Genomic DNA, 12,106 nt, shown 5'->3' on the forward strand with positions numbered 1-12,106 from the left:
ATAAATAAATAAAGAGTAGCACATGACACTGACACAAACGATATATTACATGGTAATTAATTTTACCTATTTTTTTTCAATAACATATAAATAAGTTATCTAAATTAAATTCACGTGTATCTGAACTTATTTAACTGAATTCAATTTACATTACTTGTATGGATGTAATTGAAAAATGAAAAGAAAGAAAAAACTGGGATGAAATTGACAAAAGTGAAAATATATAAATCATATATGTGAGAGGGAAAAAATTGGAAAAAAAAAGTTATAGTCATGGTCTTTTGAAATAGTGAGGGAGCTACCATAAGCCCAAATGGCAATACTATCCCGGCCTTCCATATCATGAGATATAGTCTTAATTGAATCATCAAACCGAGATAACAAACAGTCATTCCAAGGCTTAAAAATCTCAAGGCATGTATTATCAATTAAAACTAGAGTCTTATGATAGAAAGGATCGTAGCAAGGATCAATAGTCAGATGTTTTTTGATACACAAGATCCTCATATTAACCAAGAAATCCCTTTTTTGTGATTGTAGGGGTAAACAAATCAAATTAACCAAGAAATCCCTATTCTGAATAGTCATTCGACAATGTAAACATGCAGAATTTACTGTCAAAGTCTTAGCGGGTGTGGAAACAACCAAATCAAAAGGTAAAGCAGACACAGATAACTTCAAGCGATTCACACAATCTATAGCAATGAAGGAATGGGTTGCCCCCCGAATCAAAGAGTGCAGTTAGAGTGTTACCTGCAATCTCGCAGTCACGTTGAATCAGATTACCAGATGGATTCCCCTCTTCAGCACTCACGCAATAAATGCGTCCTCTAGCAGTAGGACGAGTAGCCCTAGCTACATTCACAACCGGTTCCACCTTTGGAGCCGTGCAATCCCTTGCCATGTGCCCTGGCTTCCGACAATTGTGACAGGTGGGGACATTAGAGGTACAAGTACTAGCATAATGTCCCTATTCCCCACATCGGAAACATCGAAGCACTTGCCCCAGTTGTCTTCTGAAATTCTGGTTCCCTGGGCGATTCTGCCCGCCGTTGTTATTCTGTGGTCGATTATAAGGTTTAGCAACTTGTTTTCCCTTGTTCTGATAATTCACCCGACTAGGGCCTCCTGAATTAAAATTCCCTCCTCGACTAGCCCTCTTACTTTTCATATCCTCCACTTCTCTACATTTTTCTACAAGCGCTTGGAAACGTTGAATTCCCAAGGGCAAGACCGAGTCTTGAATCTCGTACTTTAGTCCGTCTTGGAAACGATGACACATGAATGGTTCATCAATCTCTTCACGGAAAAACCTGAAATGCCTCGATAGCGATTCAAACTTAGCAGCATATTCGCCCACGGTCATGTTCCCCTGATGCAGTTTCAGGAAATCATCATCCAGTTTAGTCCTGGTACTCATCGGGAAGTATTTGTCTAAAAACTTCCTTTTGAATGATTCCCAGTTCACCTCCTCGTGAGCTGATCCCATCAATAACCTTGCACTCCTCCACCAGTACTCAGGAGGATTGTAACGACGAAAGTCTTCTAATCCTCTTGACTCTGCAGCACGGATCTCTCTTCCCCTCTTTTCAAGATCACGTTGAGTCTTGGCAGCAGTCTGTGCAGCAACAGAAGCAGCCATGTTATTCATAGCCTCCGCCATTTGATCATCCCTATTAGCATTGGCTCTCGGAGCGTCATTCCTTCTTGGCGGCATGGTTTTTCCTATAAAATCATCATCAAGTAGAGTCTTAACACTACTTCAAATAATTCCAAAACTAGCTTCCGACCACGTTAACACGTAATAATTATAGCCGACCTGACAACTCAACCCCCTAAACCGACGCATGATCAGATAATAACTCCCAACTTATAGGTTGACCTAAAATCTATAACTAAGGCTCCACAGCCCCCAAAGAAAACCAAACCAGGCTCTGATACCACAATGTAACACCCCGATTTTCAAAGCGAGGGTGTATTTTTTTCAAAAGAAATAAACTAAAACAGAGAAATAAATAAGGAAATGCCTTTGGATAAATAATTGAGTCATTATAAATAATACTCGTTTAACTCTAATGGTTTTCAAATTCCACAACAAAGCCAACTCAAACATATTATCAAATTCAATTCACAATCCACACCAAAACACATCAAATTTCATCGGTATTAACTTAGAACGCGTCAAATACGACGAACACAAATCAACATAACATAACACTCAAACACATCAAATTTCATTTACTCATAATCATACACAAATGAGTTAAATTCATTTTCCACGAAATATCCATCAATATCGTCAAAACCTAACTCTAAGATTTTACCCACAGAACCTTAGATTCATTTTCCTTAAATCAATACATTCAACCCTAACAAATTCCTTTCCACACAACTACAGATAAGTCCCTAAATGCAAACTAAAAGTTTGGAAGGAGCCCTTACCTTAACGTTAGCTTTAACGTGCGTTTCCGGTACCGCGAGTAAACAAGTTAGTCCACTAGCACCGTAGTATGGTGGTGAGCAACTTTCCCTTCTATCTCTTCCCAAAATGAAGCTTAGATCTAGATGAAACGGGGAGGTTTGTGTTTTACGGTTTAGAAATCCCTAACACCGTTTTTCTTCGTTTTCGAATCAAACAAGAAGAATGAAGTTGAGTAATCTTCTCTTTCACACTCAACAAACCTTGGGTTTCTAATCTTGAAGAAAGGAAGCAAAGAAAAATGAAAATGGAGGAGGGAGGAATCTTGAGCGTGAAGTGACAGAGGAAGAAGATGGAATTTGGTTTTTTTCTTTCCTTTCTCTTTCTTTCCTTTCTTTTTCCTTTCTTCCTTTTTCCTTTTATACTCTTTTCTTTTCCTTTTCCTTCCTTCTAATTTCCTTTCTTTTTCCCTCCAAACAAACATATATATATATATATATTAATTATAACTTAACAAATATCTCAAAATATCTAGATATTTGTTAAACATGTTCTTGAGTATAAACATGTTCTTCTAAACTTTTTCTTCTTTCTAAAAGCTCTAGTTATTATGTTCATATCATAAATACCCTATAAAGAGATGCAAGTATGCTCTACACTCGCCTCAGTTATGAGGATCTTGTGTATCAGAAAATATTTGACTATTGATCCTTGCTACGGTCCTTTCTATCATAAGATTTTAGTTTTAATTGATAATATGTGCCTTGAGATTTGTAAGCCTTGGAATGGCTGTTTGTTATCTCAGTTTGATGATTCAATTAAGACTATATCTCATGATATGGATGGCTCTCGGTCAGCGTGAGAATAGATAAATTGAGTTATGAAATTGTAAATAGTCAAATTTGTTAGAGAATTTTAAAATTGTAAAATATTAATTAAAATAGTATTTTTATAAACTTTTTTCTTTAAATATTTTTATATGATATTTTAATTGAATATGTTGTTTATCTATGTTTATATCACATCAATGTCATCTTCTTTAAGACAAATTCGTCGATAAAATTTTGTTATCTTAAACATAAATTTGTAAGTAATTGTAATTGTGCATTGACTAATTATGAACAAATTAGTCCATGAAAGATTTAAAGTTCATCTAAAAATTAATTTATTTTATGATGATATTGATATGAGATTAATGTGAAGAAACTAAATATTCAATTAACATGTCATATCATATTCTCTAAAGATAAAAATTTAAATATAAACTATTTTGATTATTATTTTATAATTTTGGAGATATATTTACTAATTTGCAAAATTCAAAGATAAATTTGAGTGACGTTTACAATTTAAATGACCAATTATATTCACTCGATTTAAAATTGATTATGTGTTGTGATGTAACAACTTTAGCACAAGTTAGATGATTTATGCACCGTCTAAATCATCAAGCCCAAAATACTCTTTGAATGAGGGACCATTTTAGAAATATATAGAAATATGAAATACTCAAATATAATTATAGTCATTTATTTAAGTTATAAAATGCCTCAAAATTTTATAGTGCAACAATTGTATCAATTTTTAGATTAAAACTTTTAGATTAAAGCTTTATTTGGAGATCAAAATGCCTCAAAAGATACATCATCATAAATGGTGTGGTATTGTTTTAAAAAATGACAATTTATCAAATTTTAGATTAAAATTTTATTTGGAGATCAAATATAAAAAAAAATAAAATAACTATTTTTATTATTAAACTAAAATAAAATTTAGTCGAATAAAATATAAATGATTGAGATCCAAAAGCTATTGATGCGAATGAGTAATAAAGAGAATTCATTTCAAACAATGCTATTATAAATGAGTAGTAATGACAAACTTGGAAAAACGTAAAACAATGATAGTAATAATGACGTTCTCAGATTTATATACATTTTCAATAAATATCCAACGATAATAATAACAATTCTCAACCACATCATTTTGTATAAACGATAATAAAAATAAAATTCTTTTTTTTCTACAAGCATGAAATGGTGAGGCAAGTTGTACACTATGTTTGTTTTCGAGAAAAGATTCTGACTGGAAGAAAAAGTTGAGGGAAAGAATGAATTTTCTTTGTTTGGTTGAAACAAATAAAAAATGATAAAGAAAAAAGAGAGATACATGAACTCCACATTAATTTTTTTTTTTTTTTTGTCTACAAGTGAGTTGAAGTGGGGATCAGATAATTTTAAAAACAAAAAGACAATAAAAATTATATTTTATTAGATATTTTTATTAAAATATAGAGAAATACGTAATTATAATTTATAAATAATTTGTGTTTAGTTATTGAACAGTAAAAACATTTAAGTCAAGTCAAGTAACAATGATGTAGTACAATTGAATTAAACAAAATAAAATATAAAATTGTGTTTAATGTTATTCTCTTTTCTTTTATAATATTCGGTTTATGTGGTGGTTATTAAAAAATATACGTCTGTAAAATTCTGTCAAAAAAAATAATGAAATGAATATTAATAATATAAATTTAATTTCAAAAAAATAATGAAATAAATATTAATAGTATAAATTTAATTTTATTTAATTTAATTATGTCGCATCAATATCATATTATTAATGATTATACCATGTTATAAAAATTTAAAGGAGACCAACTACATCCCATCAGTTGTTAACTAGGAGACCAAAAATTCAATTTTAGAAATAAATAAATTTAAAGTTAATTTTGAGCGAAATCAAAGTCTAAAAGTTCATTTAAATTTTTTAAATTATTTTACCATATGATGAATTTTGATGGCAGTTATTAAATTGTCTTTTTTTAGTTGTTAGTGATTAAATTGTTCTTTTTTAATTATTATCAGTGATCTAATTGTCTAATTTTAATTAGTTAAATATTTAATTTTCAATTTTATATTAATATCAAAATTTAATAATTTATTTTTAATTATTGTTAATAATTAAATTATTACTTTTTTAAAAAAACTATATAGAATAATCAAGTTGAGTCAACGTACATGTCAGTATAAAAAATTACATTTGTGATATGGTTCACATATTCAGTAATTTATTTTAGCTTTTTTTTTCAAAAATTAAAATATTCTTTTATATTTCTCTAAAACTAAATTAAGCCTCTCAAAATATATCAAAGATCAAAATGACTATTTGGTCTAAAAAGATAGTTTATATTTTTCGAAATGAAATATAAATAAAAAATTAATATCTATCAATAATTTAATATAACATTTTATTTTTAAAAAGTGATTCATTTTGACAATTATTAAAATATCACTTACACAATAGACTTCACTTTTTATCAAAATTAGCATAATACACATAGACTGAGCAAACCATGAGCTATATGTATAATTTGACGTTTCTTTGGTTTTTTGAAGAGGTAATAATAAATAAATAAATAAATAAATAAATAAATAAATAAATAAATAAATAAATAAAAATTCACCAAGATTTTAAATTGAAATATAAAATTTAGTATTCATATTAAGAATATCGATATATGTTATACCTTATAAACATATCTTTTGATTTGATCGTGTGAATATGCTTAATTACACGTTATAAAAAATTGATTAAATAAAAAATATTTAGCCATAAAAAATAATTAGTGTATATTTAATGTCATAAAATTTTGTATATGATATGGTGTCTAGATCTTTCGGTTGTCTTAGAGTTAAGATTTAATGTAACCTATTACTCTAAATTAAGCTCTAGACTCTAGTGTAATAATCATGCAATAATAAAGTATGGTATAACTACGAATCTACATAAGTAGCTCTGCAGTAAAATTAGCACAAAAAAGAGAGCACATTGAAGAGCCACTCTAATAATGGATTTATACACAATGAAAGTCAAGTACTTCAACATCAAGCACAGTGAATAAAAGACTTGTGTTGTTTAATATTTAGATGAATCATTAAATGATACACTCGCTCCATCTTTATTTAGAGGTAACTTTAAAAAAAAATTTACATTTATTAAGAAAAGTAGAAAATAAATTTAATTTGTGAATGTTTTTTAAATATTTTTTGTATATAAATGTATTTAATTTATCTTTTCATCTTTTAAGACAGAATAATTTAATTAATAAGAGTATGTTGGAAAAAATAACAATAAATTCATCTAAAATTAAAATTGATTGAGATTTATAGATTAAAGATAATTTTTTCCTTAATGGGCGCTTATAGATAGAGGGAGTATGTTCCTTGACTAAGCAACCATAGAGTTTGCTCCAAATCTTTCATTGTGGTCCATCAATAATAAATTAAGTAGTGACCACATGCATAAGCATAAGATTGACTCAACGGTAGGTCTATTAAAAGTCCTATCTAAAAACAAATACTTATTTATCAAATTAATTTTTTCAAGAATCTTCTTATATGATACATAAATATTACTTTATTTTAAAAATTGAACAAAAATTGAGATAACTTATAGATAATTTAACATAAGATTATAGAAGTTCTCAGAAAAAATTGCATGAGAGTGAATATTTTACATGTCAATAAAAAAATTACATTACATATATTATTTTATTAAAAAAAATAGTTCACCATGTATTTATATAATTAATTATATTTTAACACCTATATATTAATCTATAGGTAAGAAATTCTCAATATAATAAAAAGAGTGTCATATATATGTCACAAGTGCATGACATCACTAAGTGAGGATATAGTCATAATTAAGATAATTTGAGGAGGATTATATTATTCTCTTGCTTAAAAAAATATTTTTATTCTAATTTAATTGATAAATATTAATATTATTAAGTTAAACATTATATTACGAATTTAAATTTATAATCTTGTAGTTATATGTATAAACTTTTTAATAATATTTATTCTTTTATTTATATAAAAAAAAAAAAAACAAACAAACAAATCCAATAGCATGATGAGTGACTTTACATTAAACTAAAATGTCAAATGTGTGATGATTACCAAGTAATCAATAGTTAATAATTTGTTTGTGGAAAATTACTATACCAACGTTGAAATTGAAAGTTTTCCTAGAATCAGATACTACTAAGTCCGAACAATACTAACAGTAACAGCACATAAATAGACATGTTTCTTAACTGTTGGACAATGTTCCAATAATCAGTATTCGTTCATTCTTTTTGACTTAAACAATATTCCTTTCAAATTTTTATTTGCACGTTCATTTTACGATCTTGAAGCAAACAGTAATTTATAATGAAATACTTTTATTTTATATATTAATTTTTTAAGTGTGTGGTTGCTTCTTCGATATTTTTTTTAAAAAAAATTCATTATGATTAAAAATAAGTTAAATATAAAATAATTTACGTTCAAATATATTAATATAAAAATAGATTGAATAAAAAATTTGAGATTCAAAATACATTGTAAAGGTAAAGAATCAAAATTAATTTTACATTTTTATAATCAATTTTGTCTCTTCCAGAATTAGAATTAATCTTAAACTAAAAATCTATTTAGTAAAGTGTCTAATTTTTCATATTTGCTTAGATAAATTTTTTAACTAACTACAAAATGAATATGAGTAACCATACTTTTAGATGTTCAACTTCAAGTTGATTTGAAAACTTGAGAATTATGATTAATCCACCTAAATTTATAGTTAATGAAATCATATTGATTGTTAACGAATCTTGATATTTAATATATTCATTAACCATCATCTACTAAACTTAATTAGTCACTTATTTAAAGTTATATTAATTACTTAAAAGTTGTCGCAAAAATTGTCAAAAATTTAGAACATTATTTAAAAGAAAGTTAAATTGATTAAAAGAATCTATCAAAAAAATTGTGTTCTCAAATAAAGTTTATTTTTCTAATTTATATTTTTGTACCTTTAAATTTATATGCTAATTTAGATTGTTTACCCTAGTGTGGCTTTAAGTCTAAAATTTATCAAACATATACATATATAACAAAGTTGTTAAACTCAAGTATTAGTGAATTTCAATTATGAACAAAATATTATAGAGAAGTTGAGTTCAAATCACGGATAAAGTAATTGTTGATCAATTTAACTGAAAACCAGAAAATTAAGAAAAAAATATATAAATTTATATAAATATAAATATTTTATGTTTAACTAACTTAATTATAGTCATAATCAATTTTATAAAATTAATTTACATCATCATAAAACAAAACAGGAATGATAAAATTAATTTGGACGCACAATCCTTTGGCTTTTGGAAAAACTGATGCTTGCATAAGATTCAATTCTTGTGCCAAGGCTTCAACATGTTTGAAAATGATCAAATAAATTATAAATTATATTGTTACAATGGAGAATCATCAAATAAATTTTTAAAAGAGCATCTTGGCATCACATAAATATACGAGCAAACCGAACAATAATGTTCCTTTCCATGATAATTTATATCATTTTCTTGTGACAATTTTTTTTTTCACTAAAAGTTAAATTATTTATATAAGAAAACTTGACTATATATCTAATTTGAATTGGATTTAATTTATATATATATATATATATATTATATAAAAGTTTTACATAATTAATTAATCACAGATATTAAAATTTTAAAAACATTTACTTTTGTTTTAATAATTTAAAAATGACACAGATAATTGATTGTGGTGTTACTCATACTCATACTCATAAGATAATGGTTTTTTCTCAAATAAAACAAAAGATGAAGAATTAGGAAAAGTCATGTGCTGCATTAAATAATATTTATTATTTATGTACAACAACTAATAAATTTGGCTTTTATATATTCTTAGATTCACTCATCACTTCCTCCTCTTTTCCATTCACATACGTCTACACAATATTATGGTGATAATAAACAAGAAAGTTCCTTGATATAGACATAACAATATTTTATATAAACTTTATTAAACAATAATATACATGAGAAAATTGAGACATAATAATAAAAATTAGGCTAAATTACATCTGTGGTCCCTTAACTTAATTTCAGGTAACATTTTAGTCCTTTATATTTTTTTTTTTCGACTTGGTCCTTTATTTTAATTTTAAGTGACAATTTGATATTTTATGTTTTAAAATTTCAACAATGTTATCCTTTTTTATACAAAAATTCAAAAAAAAAAATCAATCAAAACTCATAAAATTAATTATATTCTTCAGTATAATACAAATTTCATCAAATTCGTAACGCAAATCTTCAAATAAACTCATATTTTCATACTTTATTTGATATTGTTAGGAATAAAGGACTAAATCGAAAAAAAAAAAAAAAAAAGATAAATGACTAAAACGTTATCTGAAATTAAATTAAGGGATCACATATGTAATTTAGCCTAAAAATTAATTATTAAAAAAGTTTAATTATAATTTACTAAATTTATATTATCAAAACATTATAATTTAGAAATAATTATAATAAAAATTAAATAACATTAATAATTTAATTATCATGATTAGTTAATAATTTATTTAAATTAAATACTTATTAAAATAAAATACATATATGGTTCCAAGTTCCTTTTTCTTTGAAGAAACCTATTAGTGTTGCTTACAAACATCATCGGCAAGACTCTCTCTCTCTACACTTTGTTGGTCAACCTTTGTTCATTGTCTCACTTTCTCTTTCTCTTCTGAGTCTTGCCTTCTTTGGTAAAATGGCTTTCCTTAAGTATTCTTGGTGTAAAACTATCAATTTTCTTCACTTTTTCTAGCTTTGTATAGCCTTTGAAGCTTCCAAGGTCAACTTTTCAGATGATTCACTAATAATTACTGTTCCTCAAGATTTGTTTCTCTTTCATTCTCTCACAACCATCTTTTGAGTTCATCTTCAAATCAAAGGGTGATCCTGTATGTAATTTTTCTTTTCATTTAATTGCTAAAAAAGCAAACTTTTTTGTTCAATCTCTTCAATTTATTTAATGGGTCATTTAATAGACCACTATGGTATAATTAAATAAATCTCAATTTGTGTTGCTTGACTTGCAAGTGATTGTGGTGTTGTGGTTTTGGGGAAAGTCAAATATCTTTTATGAAATTTTGCTTTATTTGATTTTTAGCTTTGTTTATATATAGAATTGGAATATGTTGGGTTATAGAGATTTTTCTATTGAGTTGTGTTCTTAAAGGGTTATGAAATTATGAATCTGATTTCTTATTTATTTGTTTTTTTGCTTCTGAGTTAAGTCAAACAATCCTTTGACTCAATTGGAGACTTTGATTTATGTAGGGGTAATGGATAATTCAAATGAAGCATCATCATCATCATTGAGTTTTGTATCATCTCACTTATCAAATGGTTGTTCAAGTAATAATCACAACATAACTTCCTCAACCAACAATGATAATGGTGCAAACATTGAAATTGTGAGTTTGAATAAGCTAAGTGGAAGCCTTGAGAAGTTAATATTGGGTGATATTGATTATGATTATTGTGATGCTGAGATTCTTGTTGAAGAAATCCCGGTCGGTATTCATCGATGTATATTGGCTTCAAGAAGTCAGTTTTTTCATGAGCATTTTAAGAAAGGGAAAGATGGAGGAGTGAAGGAAGGAAAACCAAGGTATTTTATGAAAGAATTGGTGCCTTATGGTAATGTTGGATATGAAGCTTTCCTTGCTTTCTTGCATTATTTGTACACTGGAAAGTTAAAGGCTTCACCATTAGAAGTGACAACATGTGTTGATGAATCATGCATTCATGATGCATGTCGCCCCGCTATCAATTATGCTTTGGAGCTCATGTATGCTTCTGTTGCTTTTCAGATGAAAGAGCTGGTTTTACTTTTTCAGGTATACTAATCATGCTATGCTTCCTTAAGCATCATTTCTTGTACTTCTTCATTTATTGTTGTTGCTAATTTTTTGAGTAGAAGAGAGGAAGTGCGATCAATTTAGTGCAATAAACTGAAGGCCTACAAAATTACTTGAAGCACGCACTATGCTTTAGTTTACAAAATTACCCTTGAACCGTACTGCAGATGACTTCCCCCTCAACAACCCCCAGTCGAAGCCCAATTAACGTTTGGGCCAAGCACAAAGGGCAAACCTGTTCAAGTGATCTGTCCACTTATTAGTAAACTATGAACCATTCATTTTTCCAATGCGGCTTTAAACTTCTGACTTAATGTAAATATCTCTTTATTGATGCAGCGGTATCTCCTAAATTTTGTTGACAAGGCTCTTGTAGAAGATGTCATTCCTATTCTTATGACTGCACATCACTGCCAACTAGACCAGCTTCTCTCTCAGTGCATTCAGAGAGTAGCAAGGTCTGACTTGGACATCATATCTTTGGAAAAAGAACTTCCTCATGACGCTGTGACCGAAATCAAATTGATCCGAGTCCAATCTCTACCAGAATTGGCTCCAGATGCAATGGAAGTTGAACCTGTGAAAGATAAGAGTATTAGGAAAATCCTCAAAGCTTTGGACTCTGATGATGTTGAGCTACTGAAGCTTCTTTTAGATGAATCTAGTGTCACTCTTGATGATGCCTATGCTCTACACTATGCTTGTGCATATTGTGATTCTAAGGTTGTTCAAGAAGTTCTTAGCCTAGGATTGGCTGATATTCTCCTTAAAAATCCACGAGGATACACGGTTCTTCATGTGGCCGCAAGGCGAAAGGATCCGTCCATTTTGGTTGCTTTACTGAAAAAAGGAGCTTGTGCTTCAGAAACCACTCTGGATGGACAAACCGCT

The 12,106-nt window shown here is 28.0% G+C and overlaps 1 pseudogene; it reads left to right on the forward strand.

Moving 5' to 3' along the window:
- Positions 1-9,931: 9,931 nt before the first annotated feature.
- The window catches only part of LOC101495074 (BTB/POZ domain and ankyrin repeat-containing protein NPR1-like), a 3,825-nt pseudogene continuing 1,650 nt past the window's right edge, over positions 9,932-12,106 (forward strand).

This window comes from Cicer arietinum, chromosome 2 (genome assembly GCF_000331145.2).
Source record: "Cicer arietinum cultivar CDC Frontier isolate Library 1 chromosome 2, Cicar.CDCFrontier_v2.0, whole genome shotgun sequence".
Classification (NCBI taxonomy): domain Eukaryota; kingdom Viridiplantae; phylum Streptophyta; class Magnoliopsida; order Fabales; family Fabaceae; genus Cicer; species Cicer arietinum.